The sequence below is a fragment of the Crinia signifera genome, chromosome 3, assembly GCF_055691185.1.
Source record: "Crinia signifera chromosome 3, ASM5569118v1, whole genome shotgun sequence".
Classification (NCBI taxonomy): Eukaryota; Metazoa; Chordata; class Amphibia; order Anura; family Myobatrachidae; genus Crinia; species Crinia signifera.
The window spans coordinates 180858618-180884494 of record NC_139219.1 but is presented as its reverse complement, the minus strand read 5'-3'; the positions used below and the strand labels follow the sequence as shown (position 1 = coordinate 180884494).

The window sequence follows — 25877 nt, the reverse complement described above, 5'->3', positions numbered from 1 at the left end:
TTATATTTTTTTATGCTTATGCGTACGATGATAATTAGGGAGCAGAGTAGAAAACATGATATGGTGTCATCCTTAGCCCTAGTTCCTTTTTTAGCATATAGGTGTAGATCTCTGATGTTTAGCTGGGGGCGTGACCGGCCACGGGGTTGTAGGTGTTTATTGTACTGTATGTAATGTATTGTATTTTAAATGTTGTCTTTGTGAATTTTTGCAAAAGTAAATAAAAACTAAATTAAAAAAAAAATAAAAAATTAGCTGAGCTCAGATCTCACAGCACAGTTCAGCTATACAGAGATTGTCAGCAGCAAGGACTCCTCCAGGTGCTGTAATTAGCAAAGCTCAGGCCACACAGAACTTCCTTGCAGCATGGAGCAGGCTGAACAGACAGGAGAAGCCACAAACCAGGTAAGAAACAATACAATAACTGAATGTTGTGACATACCAGCCAAAATCTTGCCTAGGGCATCATTTAGGCTAGGGCCGGCTCTGTTTACTAAGATAGGAGTTCTATTGAAGATGGGATGTTAGCCCGATGTTACCCAATGAGATTCTACTTATTTATTTAGCACCTTTTAGAAGATAATAGATAGAATCTGTTTGGTTGCTACGGGCAACATACAATCTTCAATAGAACTCCCATCTCTTCAGTGAGATTGCTACTCTTTCAGGGAATCTCCTGCAGAAGGAAGGAGGATAAGAAACTGTGCTATGGGGACTATGCAAAAAAATCATCTCTGCCAAGACCATACTACTATTTATACTTGTATGTGCAAGTTGAATATGTTTTAAGATGACTTGTTACTTTATTTATTGCGCCAACCTCATATATTTCTTCATTTTGGTTTGTTTTCCAGTAACACTTAAGAGCCAGACTAAGCTTCATACTTGGTATACAATGGTACCTGAGTTATACTAATGCAATAACCATTTAATCGAATAACTAATGCTGAATTATAATGTTTGCTTTGCCTTCTCCACAACTATGCAAATATGCATTCCAGTCATTGCTGTAGACCCTGAAATTCTATAAATTTAGTCCTTTAGGTCCTGGCCTTGGTTAAAAGGAAATCAGGCTGAACTACATTTTTTTTTATAAAAATATTTGCTGCTTTTTCTAATTTGCAAGTTTAGGACCCCAACATAAACATCCGTTATTGCTATGTGAGACAGAAACATTTGGATAGGTTTCAAGAATAACAAACCATCTCTGCGAAAGAGCCAAAATCTGGCAAGACTTAAATTACAGAAATGCTGCTCACTGACTTCAGTATGTGTCTGCAAACGTCCCTAGAAGTCATTAGTAGCTCAGCTGAGAGGAAATTATAACTTGTAAGTACCTACATTATGTTAAGTGTTACTTATTAACATGCATTTAATCATACAATTACTGTAATACGTTTTGTGTGTACTTTACATTTATTACTTTCCCCCGTATTCTCCTTAATAGCATAATAGTAAAGGTGGGAGAATTCATATTTTTTAATGCTTTTAATTTGATAAAAGTGTTTGAGATTTTGGCTATGTTTAGATTTGAAACTCTTTATAATGCATGTAGGTTATTTTTTATTGTAGGCCATGCTTGTAGGTTATTTTTTATATCAAAATTATTATTATTATTATTATTATTTTTTTCTTGAATGTCAGGTAAAATTCATAAATCTAGTTAATATTTTTCCCAGGACATTAATGAATAGTGAAACTAAGCTTATTTTAATTATTTTAGTAAAGCCACAGGAATAATGCATATTTTTAAATTAAAATGTTTTGCAACATGACTGCAGTGAGAATCAGAAATACATCTCTTAACTTGATTGATTTGTTATGTTTTATAGAACTTTTTATTGTAGAACAGGAATTTCTTGACCTATTTCAGTGTCTAGAGTAGCTGTGATTTACTCATGCTCAAAACAATACAAACTTATTGGACCTGAGTTTCCTGTGTCCATTCATTTTTCCCTTCTTATACACCTGATTGGACAGGTGAGATACATATTGAGGGGTAGAGTTATTGAGCTCAGTGAAGTGATAAAGTGTCTGGTTTTTATCACTGGCCAATCAGCTCCTACCTGTAATTTTTCAAACCAAGCCTGTAACTTCACAATTAGGAGCTGATTGGCCGGTGATAAAAACCAGACAATTTATCACTTCACTGAACTTAATAACTCTGCCCCTGAATTACATATCACTAATAGTAAAGCACACCTTCGGTTAAATTTACTAAAGATCAAATTTAATTGAATTGAAATCATTCAACCTCATTATTGTGTTTCAGGGGCTAAACCATACATTTATTAACACTCAAAAATTCAAATAAATAAAAAATGTTCTAATAAAGTGTTAGTAAATGTGTGATTTATTTTCTGACACACAAATTGATATTGAACAATTTAGATGATTATAATCTGACCTTTAGAAATTGTACCCCCTTATGTCTTTGAACTTTACTACCAATTGTTCAGTTTTTAAAGAATAAAATATGTTGCCTAAATGACTGTACATTTGCTAATAAATCTACTACACACAAAATACTAGTGAAGCTATAATTTGTCCATGTGTAATTGGCTGTTGAATGTTTTAACTGATCGTCCACAGGATGGACTCTACTTTCTTATGTGAACTTGTATTGTATACAGGTGCTCCTCAAGGATGTGTCTTGGGTCCCTTTTTATACTCATTATATACTTCGGATTGTATATCATGCTAGAAGGGTTGATTAAGTGGGGAGAGAATAACAATCTTGTTACGTGGGGAGAGAATAACAATCTATTTTTAATATTTTATTTTTAAGACTAAAGACATGGTAATAGATTTTAGAAGTTCTAGGAAAACCACCATTGGACCACTGTTTTTAAATGGCAAGCAGGTATTAGCAGTAGTATTACATTTTTAAAGATTTTTACTTAGGAACTGATATGGTTCTCTCACATTGCAGCTGAGGTTGGAAAGGCTCATAAGTACCTTTTCTTCTTACGGAGACTTTGAGTAGCAGGGTTACCAAAGCCCATGCTTGTGAATTTCTAGTTCTGTGTTACTGAGAGTCTTTTGACTTATGTCATTACAGTATGGTACGGGAATTCCAAGTTTTCAAATCGTGGCTCTTTAGATAGAGTAGTTAAGGCTGCGGAGTAAATTACGAGCCAATCTCCACGTAAAATGGAGGACATTTTCTCTAGGAGGCGTAAAGCAAAGGCACAATGATTTCTGACCCTAGTCATCCATGTTATTCCCACTTCTCCCTGTTGCCTTCTAGGAATTGTTACAGGTGCCTAGGATGCTGTACTAGCTGATTGCCGAACAGTATCTTTCCTTCTGTCATTTTTACATTAAATATTTAACATCTGTTGTGTGAGCTGTGAGTACATTGCATTGTAATTTCACTTATGCATTTTTTTTAATGTTGTGGTAACAATAAATTATTTGAAATTAATTTTAACTATTATCTGTTAGTTTGTAGTACTCAAATGTTGCCATAATAAGGATCATGGTGACCCACCCTAAGCTACTGTACATTCTAACCCACATACTGTATTTATGCACTTTATATACTGTGGTGGTGTGTGTGTATATATATATATATATATATATATTATTATTATTGATTTTTATTATTATTATTATTATTTTTTTACTTAATAAACTGATTACACCAGACGTCTGACTGACTTAACCAGTGTACTGTACTTTGACTTGTCATCTTTCACAGATAGAGCCAAATATCTTAACCAAGTTGAACTCATCATTTATCATTCATCATTCTAGACATACATATAGATTTGAATTTAATAACCTGTAAGAACAGTTTAGCTATTTGGAATTACTGCACATCTTGCTGATATCAAGTTCCAACATCTTATCATGACCTAATGTTTGACTGTGATGGCAGAGCGATGATCTGTGTCACTTTTATTTACTTCTGCTGTGTGACATTCTATATAATAACCAGGAATTATATTTCACACTGTATCTGCAATATATTACAGGCAGATGTATTAAGGCTTACATTTTGTGCTCTCTACCTATAACACATGGAATTAGTATGAATCTGGAAAATACTTCCAGTAGTTTATTAAGTTTTTTGATCATACTCCAAATGTTACCATCATACAGTATTAACTGTATTAACTGTATTTACTGTAAATTGTCTTGGTATTGATGGGAATCATACTGTTACGCAAGGATTTCAGTGGAATCCTGGCATGTGTATGAAAATAGCTGTACTTGGCGGCATTCTGCTATGCTGTTTATAATATGAAGCCCTTAGCGAATTTAGTTATATGTAATACATTACAATGTCCAGATGGTAGGAGTGAAATGATCCTGCAAGTTACTGTTGTTTTATTCCATTCCTGGTTATTTATCAATCACTAAATATTGAACCTGTGGTCTGGGCTGTTCAATGACATATACACATGGATGGGAGCATTTATTCATAAGATAAGCAAAATAGTGCCAACAGTTTTGCAGAGTTATAGTGATATAATTATCTACCTCTGGTTTTACCATTCCATGTTGTTTTTGTAAAATTGTATATATTTTTATATTATTAAAAGAACTCTTAGAATGTTGCAGTACAAATCTCATTGATGTATGCTATACTTCTACTGTCTGCCCACTCTGCAGCAGCAACCTATACAATGCACCCCTTATGCTTGCCTCAGATGATATCCCGTGGACGGGATGTGCTATACATGGATCTATTCACACAGGGTATAATACATATTTGCCAGTTCACCCATATGTGCCCTAGGTCCTACAGTGTAACCATTGCAGTACACTTAACATGATTGCCTTGCTTGTTGTGCTGGTGGATGAGATCAGTGGCGTAGCTACAGGGGTCGCAGCGGTCGCACCTGCGACCGGGCCCCTGAGCCAGGGGGGCCCAACCCCCGCCACTGTTGGAGAGGTGCCCAGAGCCGGCCCTAGGCATAGGCATACTAGGCAATTGCCTAGGGCAGCAGCCTATGCCTAGGGGCAGCACTTCGGCAGCTTTGTATTCACCGGGAACTTTCCCGGGAGGCCGACGTCAGAGTGAGGCCGAATGATGCGGTGCGCAAGTGGCGGAACTACAGTGCCCGGCATGACTTTTTTTTTTACATGTGCGGGGGAAGGGGTGTACGCGGGCGGCAGGTGATATGCGGTGAGTGTACGGCACCTGGCAGGAACAGTGAACTGATGGCAGGAGGAGCGTGTGTTAGACATATGATAGTTCCGGCCCGGGACTGGTCTGTGGCAGCCTAGCAACAGACAGCCAATCTCAAGGCTGCCTGTTGCTGCTGCTGCTCTGCGACAGGAAGTGATTCTGCTCCGTGCCTAGGCTGAGGCTGATCACACAGGAGAAGCAGAGGAGCAACTTACTCGAGCACCAGACTCGAGGTAAGTAAATTTAAGGATAGAGGGTCTGCTGAAAAACACCCTCAAATACAAGGGGGGAAGGGAGCCACACAACAGCAGAGTAATTTTTAAATAAAACAGGGGGGGGGGGGGGGGTCGTCCCTGCAGACCCAGCAAACACCCCCCTGCACCATGCAACTCATTGTTTTCACCTTTTCCTCATTTAAAATAAATTCTGCTAGCTTTGGAACAAGAAGGGGATGGGCCAGGGGTCAAGCAGCACAGCAGCATTATTTGCCCCCCTGCCACCAGCACCTGCGCCTATCCACCCCACTGCCAGCGGCTCCTTATGCAGGGAGACGGTGTCACCTCCAGCAGTGCTCCTCACTCCCCCGCCTAATCATCAGGAGCCCCATGGATCAGCAGCAGCGTAACCCCGGGCCAGCAGTAAGATACAGAATAATGGTCAGGGTTTTGGGTGTCCGTAGAAGTGGCTGTCTGGTATGTGCACTAGCGTGAGGGAGGGGTGGGATGAATGGGAACATATGCATGTATGTATGAGAGTGGCGGTGTTGTATGTAAGACAATGGTGTATGTATGTATGTATGTATGTATGTGAGTGGGGGTGTATGTATGCAGTGGCGTAGCTACAGGGGTCGCAGCGGTCGCACCTGCGACCGGGCCCCTGAGCCAGGGGGGCCCAACCCCCGCCACTGTTGGATAGGTGCCCAGAGCCGGCCCTAGGCATAGGCATACTAGGCAATTGCCTAGGGCAGCAGCCTATGCCTAGGGGCAGCACTTCGGCAGCTTTACCGGGTGTTCACTGTGGGCTAATGCGATGTTATGCGGCAGGGCGACGAGTGACGGTTCGGCACTTTGTTGTGTCCAATCCGCGGCACTGCTCCCGCCTGTGACAGGCAGCTCCCGGCGCAGGCTGCCCAATCACAGAGCTCAGAAGACAGCCGTCACTGAATCTCCAGCGCCAGCGGCTGGGACGGGCGGCTGACTTCTGAGCTCTGTGATTGGGCAGCCTGCGCCGGGTGGGCAGCCTGCGCCGGGAGTGCAGGAAGAAGCCCAGCCTGCGCCGCAGCGCCAGGAAAGTGACCCTTCGGGAAGGAGAGAGTGACAGCCAGTTAGCTAACAACATCCTGCCCGGGTCCCCCAGATGCACTGGTAAGTCATTGTCAGTGACTACCTTCAAGAAGGGGGACCATGCAGCTGCCGTGTGTGGTCCTGCATACAAGCATAAAAGAGGTCACCACCCAGGTGTGGGATGTGAGAGGGGGGGGGGGGTGTATTTGAAAAGAACAGGGGGGCTAGGGTGTATATGGGAGTAGTAAAGGATTGTAGGGTATATGAAGGTGGAATAGGGTATTTTTGGTGGGGATAAAGGGTTATGGGATGTATTTTGGGTAACAGGGACTGAAGTGCAGGATGTGTGGGGGGTAGCGGTATATGGGTTTTATGTTGGGTCAGTAGGTGGTGTGTAATGGAGGAGAGGAACATGGAGCATACTGTATGTGGGATGAAGAGGGGGAATAGGGTATATGGGAGAAAAGGATTTTAGGGTATGTGGGTGGAATAGGGTGCGTGGTGGGTATAGAGGGTTATGTATTAAAATATAAACATTAATTTTGTTGTATGTAGGGGGGCCCCAAGCTGACCTTTCGCACCAGGGCCCATGAACCCTTAGCTACGCCCCTGGATGAGATGTAAAGTACATGAACCCAACAGTTATGTTGGATCACTATCCCTAGCTTTATGATGCTTTAACCACTCATTTTCTGCTGTCTCAACTAGGCGTGACCTATTTCACCCAGGGTAATCCTATATAGTGCGCATATAACCTGCAGAGTCTGTTACCCAAAATGTCTGTACCAATGTGTGCTCTCTAGGTTCTGTTGTTTTTAAATATTTCTGGGTGAGTCCTTTAAATGCTATAATACAAAATACTTATACTCTGTACTATTTTTGATGCCTGTAAAACAAATGAGTCCTATTGGAGAAAAACGCTATACAGTAGAAATACAATTATTATACAGATGGTGCCGGGCTCATTCAGGCCGGGGCTGGCTAAATTATCGCCAGCCCCCGCTACCTGGCACATCCCGCCAGGGGGCGCGCACACGAGATGCTCGCGCTTCGTGGCAAAGGAGCTCCCCTCCAACGGCCACTGCCTTCCCCGCCGCTGACAACAGTCCCCCTCCCCACCCTGACGCCACCCCCTAACCCAGAGGGAAGGTTCTGGCGGGCTCCAAGCAAAGTTGACAGGGGCTCCATCTGTTGTATTTGTTCTTGAATGATATACAAATTGTTGTACTATATTCTTTATTAAATTATCAAGAATAATAATATCATTATTATGATTTTATAAAGGTGTGGAAATTGGGCTTTATTCCAAAAAATGTGACCGTAGTGTAAAGGCCCCCCATATGCTAGTGAGATTTGGCCTGATTTCACCTGTTATAAAAGGCACATCAAGTGCCAAATCCAATATGAGCCCTCCTACGAAACTGCCAGGGAGTGTAAGGGAAATCGGGTCCAAATTGCCCTTAAGACAAGTTGGACTGGTACATGGGGGCCTTAAGGGCTAGTGGGGGGGGGGGGTCGGGTTTATTGGTGTGTCATGTCATTGTGATGTCAGGGGCCCTTCATCTTGTAGAATTTAGACTTAACCTTATTCTTATACACTGGTGGTTATACAGTGTTTTTATAGACTAGATTTTTATTCCTTAAGTTAATTGAAGTAAGCTATCTTAGTTTCAAGGGTTAGACAAATAAGTGGTACATGCTGTAAGCCAGTTATATGGTTAAATCTAAAATGTTTAATCTTCTGAAAGATTTTCAATAATCTCATCTGCTTAATAACAGAAAAATCCATTCACAGATTTCAAGCTATATTTGGCAATAGAACAAAGTGAAAACATTAATATTCTATACAAATTTGGGATTACTACCTGATTTTTGTAATTTTAACATTCTTCCTAACACAGTGTACAGCCAAAATGAATTATTAATTGTCATTGTTCATTTAATAAAAAAAAGTCGTGCCATGTTTTATATGGGACTGATTCAGACCCAGTTGGAAATCTGACAACAATGCTATTTGGCGACAGGACAATGCTGCACAGCCAAGGAGCAGCCGGTAATGGTCAAGCACTTTGCTGTATAGAAAAGCACTCAATATTAAATGGTGTCCCCTTAAAAGTTTGCGGGGAGAGCTTGACCGAGCAATGGGCCTTGACCTGTTCTGGGCGGCCCTCCCACAGACTACCACCACCAGTTGTACTTTTGCAACATTTTGCACCAGTACAACTGACTCTGATCAAGAGCATAGGCCTTTACGGAGTGCTTCAAGAACTTTTTGCCTGAATCCTATTCATATGATGACTTGATCTGTTTTTTAATATAGTAAAAGTGCTAGTCATAAAAGTGGATGTAGTGGACATATTTTTGCAAATTACACATGCATAGTAAGCTTGCGAGCAGGGCCCTCCTACCTCTGTCAGTTTGTTTCTACCCAGTTTGTTTAATCACTGTTGTTTCCATTTGTAAAGCACAACGGAATATGCTGCGCTATATAAAAAACTATAAATAAATAAATAATATATTTTCATATTTACAGGCAAGTGGAGTGGATCTTGGGATGATCTCTCTGTACTTGAAATGGGAATTCATGGGTGGCAACATTAAGACAGCATGCAAGAGATCCGTCTTGTGGTAGTATTGTGAGTGTTGTGGGTATTTAGCTAGAGTTCCATTCTACTTCGAATCATGTACAATAAAGGAATACGTCTTTGAAAAATCGAATGCACAGAGCATGGGGCAGGTGTAATTGCCAATACTGTTGATGGTTGCAGGGCTGGCTCAACAAAAATGCAGCTTTAGGCAGCTGACTAGTGGCTTCAGAATCTGGGGGGAAAAGCTTAATGCAATTGGCAGCTGTTGAACTTCTAAGACGCCACCTCCACATGTTCACTTGAGGTTTTGGAAAATCGGTATTGGTGTGTGGGTGGGGATGGGAGCATTAAATTTATGTTTTGCAAGGTGAGTTTAACCCCTTCCCGACATTTGACGTACATTTACGTCATGGTCGGGATGTACTTCCCGACACATGGCATAAATGTACGTCATGACTTCAAAGTGTCACCGCGTCTAGAGACGCGGTGACAGAGGGACGATGTCTGCTGTCCCTGACAGCAGACATCTTCCCTCATTGCCCAGGGGGGGCAGCGATGCCCCCCGCCATGGGCGATCGCTGCGATTGGCTGTTCAAACGTGAACAGCCAAAAGCAGCGTTTACTGTGTGATGTGCATAATTTTGACTCTGCTGCCCCCTAGTGTCCAAAAAAATTAAAAGCAGGTTGAAATAATGATGTAATAATAAAGTATAGATATGGTCTTTGTTAGTTATTAACTATTTTGAGTGGTATGATTATTTGTCTCACAAGCAGAAAATGTAACATTTTGCAAATTGCAAAATGTTCAATTTTTTTACGACATTTTGGTATTTTTCACAAAAAAAAAAACTGTATCGACCAAAATTTATCACTAACTTAAAGTACAATGTGTCACGGGAAAACAATCTCAAAATCACTGGGATAAGTAAAAGCAAAAAAAAGTTATCCCCACTTGTGATACCTGTCAGATTTGAAAAAAAAGGCCTCTGTCAGGAAGGCAAAAACAAAAACCTTGTATCAGCTCTGGACGGTGGACAAAAAACAAGTGGTCATAAAATAAGCTTGCAGCTGAAACTCGCATTAGCAAGTAGTTGTAAATGTGGCTGCCATTTCCATTGGTGCTTGCAGTATGAGTCATTTCCTGTTATGTATTTAAAAGAAAGAAAAAAAGGAAAATTGACTTAGCAAAAAAGACAGCAAAACATTATGCATTAATAAAGACTGAAAAGAAAGTGCAAAAGACAAGTACCTGTAACATACGGTTAGATTTCATGAAATTATTCAGCTCACTGTAACTTTCAAATACTAAAAATTTTCATTTTTCATAGCAGGAAATCTGGATAAAAGTTTAGTATGTGCATTTTTTTGCTTTTCTAAAAATAGACTTTAGAAAACAGGACAAAATTGGAGGAGAGTGAGAAGGGAAGGGAGCTAAATTCCTTTGGGGTTTGTGGTTTGTTATTTTTGCCCATTCTATTCTTGTTTGTTTTTCAAAGATATTATAGAATTTAATGTTTTATGCATTATTCATAGTTACTCCACTTCAGTGTGTTAGAAATGTATCAAAAACACAGTTTTACAGATTTTCTATGGGATAATGTATGGTCTTATCATATCACAAACATTTCATAAACAAATCTTACTGGGCACATAATTTATTTGACCAATTGGAATACAATAAACAAATTAATTAATTTACCGTATATCACTTATTCTGGGCATACATGCTGCGATTATCTATCCAATCTTCCCGACATCATACAGATATTTGCAACATGAAGCCAGATTACCAATCTGAAAATACTGATCAGTCTGTCATGCTGGATCATGCAGCAGGTCTGTCCAATGCTAGTATCTATTTGGCCACATGGTGCAGTGTATGCTCTACCGTGCCAACTGATGGACATTTCCCCTCTTCTTTCAATTAGGAACAAATGAGGAAATAACTCCTCCCCAGGGGCGGAGCACCAATGTAATGTGACATACAGTACACTGTGAGAGATATCACGGTGTATGTCCCAGATATCTGCAGTCAGATGAAATGTCTGACAGGAATTTTTTATTTTTTTTATTTTACTGAATTAATGAGTGTTACAATAAAGAACAATCATGTCAACAGTTGGTTGCATTCTCAAATAAACAAAGCAATTTACTGACTTATTTAGTAGTATACATGACAATATATAATTACAAGAGCAGAAATCTTGTTAAATTGCCTAATTTCCCAACCCCACATCTCCGACACAAAACCAGGTACTGTAGGTCAGAGATCTATTGGGGGATCATTGTCTACCAAACGGGTCATATACAATGTTGTATTAGTGAGACTCGGAGATATGGATTTGGAATTTGATGGCAGTAGATAGTGTTGCTCTATAGCTCTCCCACATTTAAAAAAAATGACTGCACCTTCACCTCTCTTTGCAGCATTGTTCCCACCCACTCCTTTCTGAAAGGATAGAATAATTTGGCTTTATAAATGGATACTGAGGGGGGTTCAGGATGTATCAACCTCTGCAGATTGGCCTTGCCCGCTGCACTCACTGTCAGTAAAGCCTATTGCATCCCCCAGTTATTTGAAGGCCCTGTCGAAGAATTCCAAATGTGCACATTCAGGTGTTAAAGGTAAATAACTTACTAGGCGCTTTATAGAATAGTTATGTATTTGTACCCAAAAATTACAAACCCATAACATGAGTGCATAAGATCTGCCAGTTGTGCATCACACATAGGGTCAGATTTATCAAGCTTCAAATGTGATAAAATGGAGAGTGATAAACAGCCAGCCAATCAGCTCCTACCTGTCAAGTTACAGGCTGGGTTTGAAAAATATCAGGTACGAGCTGATTGGCTGGCTGTTTATCACTCTCCACTTTTTTCACTTTTTGAAGCTTGATACATCTGGCCCTTAGGGCCAGATGTACTAAGCTTGAAAAGTGATAAAATGGAGAGTGATAAACAACCAGCCAACAACAGCTCCTACCTGTCATGTCACAGGCTGGGGTTGAAAAATGACAGTTAGGAGCTGATTGGTTGGAGGTTTATCACTCCCCATTTTATCACTTTTCAAGGCTTAGTACATCTCGCCCTTAAAGCATAAGTGGGAAGTAGAAGTAACGGTACTTGTTTCCTAGCACGGCCACAACGATCATGATCGTGGGCATCGTGAGGAAAAATCGTGGGCATCGCGGCCATCGCATGCACTAAAAAATCGGGTGCGATGGTACCGACGCGATGCCCGCGATTTCCCCATAGGGAACAATGTTAAATGCCTCAATTTACCCGCGATGACCCCGATTTCCCATAGGAATCAATGTTAAATGGCTCAATTTACCCAAATCATCATAGGGAACAATGGTAAATGGGCCAGAAAACTCCCAAAACACCGCTGAACAGTGAAATGTCCCCCCAAAAGTAGTTTACGCCACCCCACGATCAACGCGAACCCGAAGCGTGGCGAGCGCAGCGGTACGCGTCCTCCAACCTTTTCATACCCCCACTATCCACGTCGGCGTGGAGTTGAGAATAGAATAGTGTGGCGAGCCCGAAGCGTGGCGAGGGGACGCGGATACCTGTGAAGCCCGCGAAGGGACGCGTTTACCTGTGAAGGTATCCGCGTCCCCTCGAGGGGCTCGCTGCGCTCGCCACGCTTCGGGCTCGGTGGCTCGCTGCGCTAGCCACACTATTCTATTCTCCACGCCGATGTGGATAGTGGGGGTATGAAAAGGTCGGAGGACGCGTACCGCCGCCTCTCGCGGGCTCGCTACGCTCGCCACGCTTCGGGTTCGTGTTGATCGTGGGGTGGCGTCAACTACTTTTGGGGGGACATTTCACGGTTCAGGGGTGTTTTTGGGGTTTTCTGGCCCATTTACCATTGTTCCCTATGATGATTTGGGTAAATTGAGCCATTTAACATTGATTCCTATGGGAAATCGGGGGCATCGCGGGTACATTGAGGCATTTAACATTGTTCCCTATGGGGAAATCGGGGGCATTGCGTCGGTCGCGTCACAGACCACTAAAAATGACACCCGATGCCCGCGATTGTGGCCGTGCTAGGAAACAAGTACCGAAGTAACAGTTAAAAACTGTATGCGCAGGGAGAGTGTTCAGAAATATTTCCATATAAATTGCAGAAGATCGTGATCTCACGTGGACTTTAAGCAAAGTCTTAACTTGTAATCCTGGGATCTGTGAGCACCATTTCACGAGGCCCTTTGGAATGGTCCAAATCAACACAGAGTCACCCATAAGTTAAGGCAGTTGCACCTTTGTTAAGTGGCTCCTGTTGTACCAGGGAGTCATGGTGGTTTTGCCATTCTGCATTCTGTCAGTACCGGGTACAGTATTTTGCAGTGGCCTCCAGGAATATGAAAGTCTTACAAAGCTTTGCATACACAAGGCACCTAATATTAATCACTCCATCCAGTCTCCCCATATAAAAAGGATACTGAGCTTGCTCTTCCTGGAAAGCAGGGTTTCAGATCATGGGGAGGTATAGGGATTTGTGCGCTTTAAGTTGTGGCTATTACGCAAGGTATGCCATAGTCTTCTTACGTACCACAGTAGTGGATTCGAGAGAGAAATATGAGATGGAATTTCCTGATCTTATAAGTGTTTGCATAATTCTACAGACAGCATTGGTGACTGCCATATGTTACAGGCAGCCTTATTGACCACCATATACTAGAGACATCAATAGGGACTGACATATAATAAAGAAAGCATATAGAGCCACAATATAATGTGGACAGCATACGTGACCCCACATCCCAAACACAGCATTAGTGACCCCCCTCCCCCAAATACTACAGCCAGCATTACATGCCACCATATATTAGAGACAGCATTAGTGATTACCATATGCTACAGACAGCATTACTCACTGGCCATCTGGAACTTCTGGTAAATACAAGAATGACAAAAGCTGGATGGGCCAGTCAGGCCCCTAAATCCTGGCCAAATAGCACTGTCTTTTGGCACACTGCTAGGCTGGCAGAAAGGCTGTGTCTAGAGTCCACAGCCCAGTGATTATGACATGCCTTGTGAGATGCGAACATCACACCTTTTCAAGTATGCACACAGAGGGATGAAAGGGAGACAACTGAGAGGACTCAATTAAGGGGAATTGGCTGGTTTTGTTGTTAATTTGGGGAAGAAGTTAATCTGTGGTAACATATGTAACAGTCAACAAGGAGCAGTAATGACAGTAATTGTTAGCAGGGTCACCCTCAGAGGGTACTGCAAGGACTTTTGTCCTGGGCCATGACAGACAGGGACCCAGGCCACCAATGCAATGTATAGAAAAGTACATTTCACGGAAACTATACGGCTCAACATTTAGCCACTGTGATATGTTTAGTTATGCTTGTTTGGATATATAGTATAGGTGGTGGGCATGATTTAGGTAATAAATGAGGAAATAGGAAAAAGGGAAATAATATGTATTGTACACCTAACTCCCAAAACTGTGGCCTTTGTGTAGAATACAAAGGAGGAAATTTACTAAAATGGGAGTTCAATTTCACATGGGATGTTGCTTTGCGCAACCAATTTGAATCTACTTCTTATTTATTTAGCACCTTATAAAAAATAATAGATAGTATCTGATTATTTGCCCATCGCTACATTCTATCAAAAATAGAACTTAGTAAATTACCTCCCAAATCTCTTATTTTGAAAATAAATTCCACCCTGCACTTAAATGATCAGAAAAGTGGCCAATGTAAGAGATGTGGGAAGAGACTGTTCTTACAGATAATGAATAACAACTGCAAAAAACATCGTTACTATTTATATGGTAAATACCAAAAAATTCTAAATCACATTTAAAAATGACAATTGTCTTCCAGGTATTGCTGTATGAGTGGCTTCAAAATTGTGTTCTATCTAATAATGAATAAGCATTTTGCATTATGCATCACGATATACTTATGTATCATAATACATTGAAACAATTATGTTGGTTTGTTTAAGGTTTTAAAGGGCATCAATTTGTTTGCTACATTTAGAGGCAAAATTGCTAGGGTATTTCTAGTTTTTCTCTTTAGTTCATAAATATAGTAAATACAGATGAAGTGTGTAATTGACCTTAATCATTCAGTGGGATGCTGGAAGCAAAAAAATAAATGACTAAGCTTATAAAAAATATATATATTTTAGAAATGAAAACACAGCCTTTACTTGTGTGAAAAAGTACTGTCTAGGGGACAGCCATACAGGTAGCTGTCAATAACATCTCAAGAATGCTTTGCCTTAGCTAAAGCTGTGCACACTATACAATTACCAGGCTGATCATATAATAATTGGCTTATCAGCCTGGTAATTGGATAGTATACATGCTGAAAGCTTCAAACACCCCTGCAATGGTCAGATCAGGAGATCGAGCTGTGGTGTGCTGCACATGCTACTGTATCTCATTTCCGATTTCCCAACACTGAGCACAAACTGTATATACCGTAGGTGCAAAACCAACCCTGTAATGGCTCCGTCGGATTTGAACATTTATAGGATCATCACCAGGACCAGTTTAACAACGGGGCGAATGGAGCTTCAGCTCCAAGCCTCCACATAAAAATAGGCCTATCACCATGGCCTATGACAACAGGATATTGACCAGTCACCAGTTGGCTACACCCAATGATGACATTTTTGTACTTGTACATATTTATGGAGGCATATGAATAGTGTGGGGACGGACACTCCCACATGGTACTGGTCACACCCACAAAGCTCTAGTCACACCAGCACCTTATGAATGCCCTATAAAGATTGTTGCATTACATTTACTGGATTTTGAATACTACCAACTTAAATACTCTCATTACCGATGAAAATGATGCAAGACAGCATTTGTAAATTCGTATCTCAAGTCAAAAACCTAGAATACAAGCCTCAATCATATAGGGTGTGGATCAATGAAAATACAGTCAGAAGGTTGACAGTCAATAGGTTGGCATGTCAAAAGGTCGACAGGGTTAAAAGGTCAACATGTGAAAGGTGAACAGTACGAAAGTTTGAAAGGTCATTGTGGAAATGGTCTACACAAAAAAGGTCTATTTATTTGTGTGTGATATTTTGCATATTTATATGACCCAAATGAGGAAAAACACACCCCATTAGTGTCTCTATTATCTCTCCACAACTTACCATTCTAAATAGTTTTATACTTGGATAGTAAAATAAGCAAAATATCAAAATACTTGTTGACCTTTTGAACCTTTGCATCTATTTACCTGTCACCTTTTGCACTGTTGACCATTTCAATTTCAACCTTTTGAACCAATCTCAGATTGAATACCACCTATAACCTTTAAAGTTAAGAACTTTATATTTCTTTAGATAGCTGCCATAACTTCATAAATTGTGCCATTCTGTAATAAAGGTGTAGGAGTAATTAGCCGGCAGGCATAGGAGAGTTCCCAACAAGTATTCTCTGTATTTGCAAGGGTCAATCATATAAAAAGCAACCTGTTTTTGCCTTTTAATAGATTGCCTTTTTAAAACATCAGGCAGATTTGCAAGGGACTCACCTATGCCTTCAATTTGCAAGCTATTACTTTCAACCCATGATGTGGTCATACCCAGATACATGGGAAATAGCGCCTGGCGAACCTATTAGCAGCAGTGGGATATCATATTATCCCTGATGCCAACCTTCTTTTCCCCACGATATTGACACTTATTGGGTATACTTCCACCAGAGCTGTGATATACAACATGGGACTTATCTATTATCCAATGTATTTTCGTGTGATGGCTGGTCCATTTTCATCCTCTAAAAAGGCCCCTAATTGGATACTGTAATAATGACCATCGTAATAATGATCATCGCTCATTAATCGTGATATCAGGCCATTTTTATTGTCTGAAAATGCATCATGGCTTATGAATACCCTCCAAGGTGTATTCAAATCAGGGAAATACTGTAACAAATTGTTGATTCATTGCGTAAAAACTTAAAGTGGCCTGGTAACGCTGACATCCCCACAAGGTCAAACTTCATGGCAACCATCCACACATGGGTTAACACTTTGATCATCTCCGTAGAGACAGGAAATGAAACCCTGGAATCCATGTAGCAAGTGACCTCATTCACTTGGGTCCCTGTGTCTCAGCTGAGTGAGGCAAGAGTTCACATTCAGTTTTTATGTTTAGTCTGAAGAGATGTTGCTGTTTCCATCATGTTGAGGTGATCCCTGTGCTGTGTTGCCAGGTCCTTTAGGTGTTAGTGACTTTTGCATTTCTTATTAGACTTGATTTATCATCAAGTTGTGAGCCAAGAGAAATTGTGAATTGGGGAAGAACCAATTTCATTTAATCCTGTATGCTACCTACATATCCGGGCAGTACGGATGGTGAAATGGTTAGCATTACTGCCTCACAGCGCTGAGGTCATGGGTTCAGTTCCCACCATGGCTCTAACTGTGTGGAGTTTGTATATTCTCCCTGTGCTTGCGTGTGTTTACTCCGGGTACTCCAGTTTCCTCCCACAATCCAAAAATCCAAAATTGGCTCCCAACAAAATTAACCCTAAAATGTCTGTGTGTCCGTGTACACGTGGTTGGGAATATAGATTGTAAGCTCCGCTGGGGCAAGGACTGATGGGAATGTTCAAATATTCTCTGTAAAGCGCTGCGGAATATGTGTGCGCTATATAAGAAACTGTTAATAAATAAAGATAAAATATAAGACTTGATTTGATCACAAAACCAAAATCTTTCTGAAATGGGAAAAAACATGTACACTGCAGCTGATTGCTGCATTTAATGTCACTGTGCAGCCTCAGGCTCCTGTCACTAAGGAGAAGCCTTCATTTTGGTGTCACTTTATGGAGGGGGACACCTGGGAGCTTTCATCATTTTAAATGTCAACATGGTCACTGTAGCCTTTATTTATAGTACAGCTTGAATAATAATTTTTTAGAAAGTGAAAAATGTATTAATTAGTGCTGCACATTGATGTGTTACTAATGCAAATAATTAACATATTCCCTTCCCTTTAGAATGTCAGCTCTCACGAGCAGGGTCCTCTCTCCTCATGTGCTTTTCTTAGAATATATCTCTATTACCCTAATAATTGCATCAATGTCCTGTCCCCTGCCGCAACTGTCTCTATTTACCATGTACTTGTCCTAAATCTCTTGTACTGTAATGTGTTATTTTTTTCTTTTTCGCTCATCTATGTATTGTTAGGCGCTGTGGAACCCTTGTTTTACTCTTGTGTAAAATAATAATAATAACATATTATCGATGAAATAGAAGGTAACATTTGTTAGTCCTATTAATGTTTCCCAGTTCATATTTTAGGGTTTAATTGCTGCAATTAAGCTATAACAAGTTTGGACATTTTAATTATGGTTGTCATTTAACAGTCATCATTTTGAACATACTGTTTCACTGTTTCATAGCAGGCAGAGTGGTAAAGGATATTATTTATTTATTAACAGTTTCTTATATAGCGCAGCATATTCCGTTGCGCTTTACAAAGGGGACAGTGATACAACAAAACAGGGTATTTACAGACCGTCAAAATGTAGGAGGGCCCTGCTCGCAAGCTTACAATCTATAGGGAAATAGGCATTAATACATAAGGATAGATACTGTATTCTTTATTGCATCGATTCCACCAGAATGCAAGGTTCTATGACTGGTTCTGGAATTTGATAAACTTGCCTGAAGAGATGAGTTTTTAGGGTTTGGAGACTGGAGGAGAGTCTTATTGTGCTCGGGAGGGCATTCCACAGAGTGGGTGCAGCCCGTAGAAAGTCCTGCAGTCGGGAATGGGAGCGAGTAATTTGTGTGGCTGAGAGACGCAGATCTTGGGAGGAGCGTAGAGGTCGTGTTGGATGATATTTTGAGATAAGAGAAGATATGTATGTTGGTGTAGTTTGGTTTATGGCTTTGTGTGTAAGTAAAAGAATTTTGTATTGAATACGGTAGAATACAGGTAACCAATGAAGTGACTGACAGAGTAGCTTTGCAGACGATGAACATCTGGCTAGGAAGATTATCCCCGCAGCTGCATTCATAATGGAGTGTAGTGGTGATAGTCTGTATTGGGGAAGGCCAATAAGGAGACTATTGCAATAATCAATGCGTGAGATGATGAGAGCATGGATTAGAGTTTTTGCAGTGTCTTGTGTAAGGTAAGGGCGAATTTTGGCATGATTTTGAGACAGATTGAATGTGGGGTACAAAGGAAAGTTCTGAGTCAAGGATAACACCTAGGCAGCGAGCTTGAGAGGTAGGAGTGATTGTCATCAACAGCGATAGAGATATCAGGTTGGTAACTACTATTTATTGGCGGAAATATAATGAATTCTGTTTTTGAGATATTAAGTTTGAGGTGGCGAGATGACACCCAGGATAAAACAGTAGAAAGGCATTCAGAGAAACGGCTCAATGCAGATGGGGACAGGTCCGGGGAGGATAGGTAGAGCTGAGTATCATCCGCATACAGATGATACTGAAATCCAAAGGAGCTGATTAGTTTGCCAAGAGATGAGGTATAGATTGTGAAAAGCAGGGGACCTAAAACTGAACCCTGAGGTACTCCAACTGAAAGAGGTAGCGAAGAGGAGGTAGAATCAGAGAAACGAACACTATTGGAGCGGTTAGATAGGTAGGATTATATGTACCGTTAATAGCAACAGCAGACCTTGGAGCTAGGAAAACATCCAGAAAAGTAACACATATGTGATATATTGAAAGTCTGTATTTCACAATGCTATTATTATTGAATATATTTGGGATATAGCAGTAAAGCTTCAGGTGGGTATATTGTGCCCTCAGCTCAAAGTGAAAGTATAATTTTATAACAGGGTTGATCAAACTGGTCCTCGAGATCTACCAACAGTTGCCAGACCACCTGTGGATCTGTAGACTGTCTGTTATGAATGAATGCAGCATATGACTGTTAGCATATGACTGTTATGAATGAATGCAGCATATGACTGTTAGTAATGACTGCACTTGTGCACCAGCTAGGTGGTCTGGAAAATGAGAGCTGTTGGTAGATTGCGAGGACCGGTTTGGCCGCCCCTGATTTATAAGCTCAATAGAAGCAAATTAAAAATAGTGGAAACACAGAACAGAACATTTTTTATTTTGTTAGGATAACAACATGTACTGTACAACTACAATATTTAAACTCTTAATTTTGCAAATTGTATGGGAAACCAGCCAATGCAAATGGTTGGGATTCAGTCACTAAGTCTACATGCATTAGGTCGACACCACTAGGTCGACATGCATGAAGGTTGACATGACTGAAGGTCAACATGCAGGAAGGTCGACATGGGTTGGCAGGGTAATTAGGTAGACACAAGCATTTGGTCGACATAGGGAAGGTCAACAGTCAAAAGGACGATAAGGGGTTTTTCACTTTTTTTTGAGCCGACATGTACCGAAAGGCGGTTTTTCATGTCCTACCATCCACTAGGGCATGGTGGGAGAATAAAATAGTGTGCCGAGCATAGCAAGCCATGCGAGGGGACGCGGTGCTACGTTTTGGTGTCCATATCGACTGTGTCGACATTTGGGGAAAATCATTAAATACCCCATGTTGACCTTTTGACTGTCGACCTTCCCCATGTTGACCTAATGCTTGTGTCTACATAATGACCCTGTAGACCTAACCCATGTCTACCTTCCTTCATGCTGACCTTCATGCATGTCGACCTAGTGGTGTTGACCTAGTTCATGTCTATCCTATGATCCATACCCAATTGGTTGAAGAAGCATTGTTTTAAAGCAGGCATGTCCAAACTATGGCCCTCCAGCTGTTGTGAAACTACAAGTCCCATCATCCCTTGCCACATTTTTGCTATTAGCTAAAACTATGGGAATGCATGCTGGGATGTGTAGTTTCACAACAGCTGGAGCGCCATAGTTTGGACATACCTGTTTTTAAGGATCAGTTGATATAAATAGCAATACAGGAAATACAGATATCCTCCTAATGCTGCTTTCAGACCACAAAACTGGCTTTGACCCTGTATTTGAAAACGTTTCCAAAAACGGGTCTGCCAGGTAAAACCCCTTTCACACCGCATCTCTTAAATGGTATATTACCGTTTAAGTGCCGCAGGTTAACACAGGGTTAAGAAATGCCGCCCCCCTCCCCCTGCGGGTTAACACAGGGTTAAGACCCCCCCCCGCGGGTTAACACAGGCTTAAGAAACACCCCCCCCCATGTGTTTAAGAACCCCCCCTCCCCCCTGTGCAGCCGGTACCTCCTTGAGTGAGGATCCCAGCAGTATGGACGGCTGCGCTTATGGAAAAAAAAGGGACTTTCGGAAAATGGCTGCCCCATAGGAAAACCTGTTTAAAAAAACTGTCTTTCGTACGGGGGCAGCCATTTTCCGAAAGTCACTTTTCTTATAAGAAAAGTGACTTTCGGAAAATGGCTGCCCCCATACGAAAGACAGTTTTTTTAAACAGGTTTTCCTATGGGGTAGCCATTTTCCAAAAGTCCATTTTCTTTTCATAAGCGCAGCCGTCCATACTGCCGGGATCCTCACTCAAGGAGGTACCGGCTGCACGAGGGGGGGGGGGGGGAGGAGGCGTTTCTTAAACACATTGGGGGGGAGTTTTCTTAACCCTGTGTTAACCCGCGGGGGGAGGGGGGTCGTGGGATGTTAACCTGCGGGGGACGGGGCGGCGGGGGCGGCTTCAGCGCTATGAATATTTAATGAGCACTCATTAAATATTCACTGTGCTGAATTTAGGACCCGGCTCATTGGCTGGGTCCTAAATACCGTTTCAGACCCAATTTTTATGCCAAAATACCGGGTCTGAAACGGGTAGGACCCTCCATTTTAACCGTATTACAAAAACGGCTTTTGTAAAATGGTTAAGTAGTCCTGCACCTTTCAGACCGCACAGATTACCGTTTTAAAACGGTAAAAAATCTGCAAAATACCGGTTTTATAGTGCGGTCTGAAAGGGGCATAAGTAACAAGGATAAACAATAATATTGAAATGAAAGCTTGTATAATTTGTGCTAGCATTTGGCAGTGCTCAGATACTGGTTCTATATGTGGCTCTGTAGAATTGTTTGTACTAATCATCAATCACTACAAACCGAGCTTTCCAAATGCAGCACAGACTTTATATAGAAACACTGCTGTCTTTTACATATTAATATCGCATGCCAAATATGTTTTATCTCTGAACAGCAACAAGTTGTTCTTTTCTGCAGGAGAACAGAATGTATGATGATACAAAATTAAGGCTCATTAAATTTCCTAGGGCACCTATGCCATTGAAACTTTTTTGTTAAATTAACATGAGCAACAAAAGACTTAAGAGAATCAAACTAAACATTTAGCATTTTATAGGTTAACCTTTTAATGTTCAGAACATTTTTCTATCAAATATAAAATAAAAGGAGAAAAACACAAATGCTTACATGCACTCTTTCTTTTGATTAGTCAGCTTTGTTGCTGCATAAACAATCCCACAGTAGGTCTGCCATAGGCAACCTGCCAGTTGGTTCTTTATAAGGTATTACCTTTACCAAATACGGCTTACAGGCATTTTACAAATATATGAAAAAAGGCTACATAGCCACAACTAAAATGCCAAACCACCATTAACACCCATGTGGAGGCAACAGTCAATCTATTGTAAGCACAGTAAATTAACAACACTGAATTGCTTTGTCAGTTTTAGCTTAATCATAAACCTTACAGTATGTTAGAACCTCTCTCACCATAGTAGTCAATCTAATATATATATATATATATACAGTGGTCGAAGTGGAAATTTTGAAGTGGGGGTATGGAAATTTTGAAGTGGGGGTATGGAAAAGTAAAGAGTGAATATAGTGCGCACCTTCGGACACCCCCCTGTCCATCAACGTCCCCTGCCAGACTGCCCCGTTGTACGTTGTGCAGTCTATTACAAAAGCACAATATGTGCTGCTGAGTGATCAGAGAGCATCCTGAGGGGGAAAAAAAACTTTTTTTTTTTATCTTCAGATTAAAATGGGAGTATGCCATACCCCCGTATACCGCCCCACTTCGACCACTGTATATATATATATATATATATATATATATATATATATACAATATTCTGTGGGAAACGCACACTTTCCAACTAAACAGCTGTAATTCCATGCTTTCCTGCATGAAAAACCATTTTAGCATGTGGTGAACTGAAGATCTTTTGCATATCATATGTTATATATATATATATATATATATATATATATATATATATATATATATATATATATATATATATACAGTGGTCGAAGTGGAAATTTTGAAGTGGGGGTATGGAAATTTTGAAGTGGGGGTATGGAAAAGTAAAGAGTGAATATAGTGCGCACCTTCGGACACCCCCCTGTCCATCAACGTCCCCTGCCAGACTGCCCCGTTGTACAGGGGTATTACAAAAGCACAATATGTGCTGCTGAGTGATCAGAGAGCATCCTGAGGGGGAAAAAAAACTTTTTTTTTTATCTTCAGATTAAAGTGGGGGTATGCCAAACCCCCGTATACCGCCCCACTTCGACCACTGTATATATATATATATATATATATATATATAAATCTTGTAGATTATGCACTCACGGCCAACTGTAAACAATGAGGGGGTGCTCCTTTATAGTAACACAGTGTGTCCCACTAATATGTAGAATGGGACGAATCCCAATAAGGGCACTCACCAGGATTTCACGTATTTGACAGCTTCTTTATTGGTTATCCAACCAGAATTACTTATCTGTAGGTCTACGTTTCGGCCACTAGAGGGCCTTTCTCAAGACACTGCAACAATGACATCCACACAGCACAGAGGTCAGAAGCTGTCAAATACGTGAAATCCTGGTGAGTGCCCTTATTGGGATTCGTCCCATTCTACATATATATATATATATATATATACAGGTATTTGATAGAAGAAACAAACGCGGCACTCTGGGGATTTTAAAACGTGTATTACAGCATAGAAAAAGCTTCCAACGTTTCGGGGTATAGTCCACCCCTTTGTCAAGGATATTTGTGCATTATATATATGTGGCTAAGAGCCGGCACTCAAACCAATCAAGGGAGTAGTAATGTGCCTTTGGGTGCCTTCCGCGAAATTAAGGTAGTAGGCGAAAAGCCCTTTGGAGTGAAGCTGCTTTTTCGCTACTATATATATATATATATATATATATATATATATATATATATATATATATATATATATCTGGGACAACAAGGAAGAAAAGGAGCGCTTGATAGTGCATTAAACGATTTAATAGTAGAGATATAAAACATCAATTCCAGGTACAAACAGAATGAACCCGTACCAAGGTGAGAAACACTGTGGGCTGGTTACCACACGGCATAAATAACAATACCACGGCAATGCAGCTGGGCACCCGGGGATTCCAATCTCTCTCACAGACTCGGTTGTTCCCACACGCTGGCTTGCGATGCGGTAGAAGTGAAGGTGTTTGAGGAGCGAGGAAGTCTCCGGCATCAGCAGGTGAACGAGGTGAGCGTCAGCAGGCCACGCCCTCATATATATATATATGGCTAACTATTCCACCTCTGTGAGGTGAAGTACTGCCGCTGACCACTAGAGGCCACTCAATGGACCAAATTACTCCTTTGTGTTCTAACAAAAAATTAAAGCAATTTTTGCAGGGACACTGATCTGTTTCAAACTTGCTGGATATGGAGAGAGGGAGCTGTGAAGACAGAGATTGAAGGTAGGAGCAGATAGGGATTGGGGGTGGGGTGAAGAGTCACAGCTCAAAATTAACATAAAAAAACAGTAACAGCTGCTAAGTGAGAGTAAATTGCAGAAGCCGTCGTTTTGAAGGGCTTTTAACTAGTAAAGTAAATAAAGTACAGAAATTCCCTGGTGGGATGGGTTTAAATAATGGTCTCATAAAGTAACCCCAAGAAAAGGTGTTTGTGTACTAATGTTACATGTGAGACCTCTACAGTATGCATGTTATCTATGAAATTTATGATATCCATTTGGTAAAATCTGTGGCATCATGTATATAATATATGCTGCACAACCAACCAGTTGTAAGATGAAATCCAAAAACTGTACAAAAAGAAGAGATTATGGATCTGCCATAGTGATTGATTAATCACTGTATTTTGGGAACATGTTTTTGATATTAAACCTTGGAAATTCCTTGCTAAGGAGTTGAACTCATTCCAGGGTGGGCACCCAGGGTTTCATGGGTGTGCCCACAAAAATAGTGGGCGCGCCCATAGAAACGTTGGGTCGGGCCCATCAGAACACAAGCATGCCCCAGCCTGCTCGGCAGGTGATTGATGTCACATGGGTCAGAGCCCGCCTTCAAATCACCCATCAGTACTTTTTAGAGTGTACAGAGGAAAAATCAATCGATGTTGAGTAACCATCAAATGATGTTTCCTCTGTGCGGGCATATGCATGCGGATGTGTAAGCATACACACCACCAGTCCATCTAGAAAAAAAAAAACAGGGCATCACAGATTCTGCAGAGTGCTATAGGTAGCCTACTTCCTCTTTTCTTCACAGGAAACATAACTTATATGGCCACACATTGCTGCTTTTGTCCAGTGATATACCAAAAAAGTAATGTCATGAAAGTTTGCTAAATAGTGGGTAAAGCTTTAGAATGATGGAGAAGAGTGTGTTCCAGAGTGAGAGAAAGCAGGACATACTGTAGTCTGATATCATCAGGGGTTAAAGTGAGGGGGAACAAGGTGGAACTGACCATTAGAGACCACCTCTAATGGTCAGGTGGAACTAGTATAACCTCTACCTTGTCCCTGAACAGTAATTCTAACAAAAAAGCATTATAGTTTGTAGGGGGTGCCAAAAACCCTACCACTGGCCTTTGCCACCCCCCTACAAACT

The 25877-nt window shown here is 41.0% G+C and overlaps 1 protein-coding gene across 2 annotated transcripts in view; it reads left to right on the top strand.

Moving 5' to 3' along the window:
- The first annotated feature begins 277 nt into the window (after positions 1 to 277).
- The window catches only part of FHL5 (four and a half LIM domains 5), a 60077-nt gene continuing 34477 nt past the window's right edge, over positions 278 to 25877 (top strand). Inside the window, exon 1 of one of the 2 annotated variants that reach the window (XM_083177021.1) lies at positions 278 to 405. The gene's annotated coding sequence lies outside the window, so the exon portion shown is untranslated. Of the gene's footprint in view, positions 406 to 1142; positions 1330 to 25877 lie in introns of those variants that run through there. The other variant, XM_083177020.1, reaches the window with a different exon arrangement.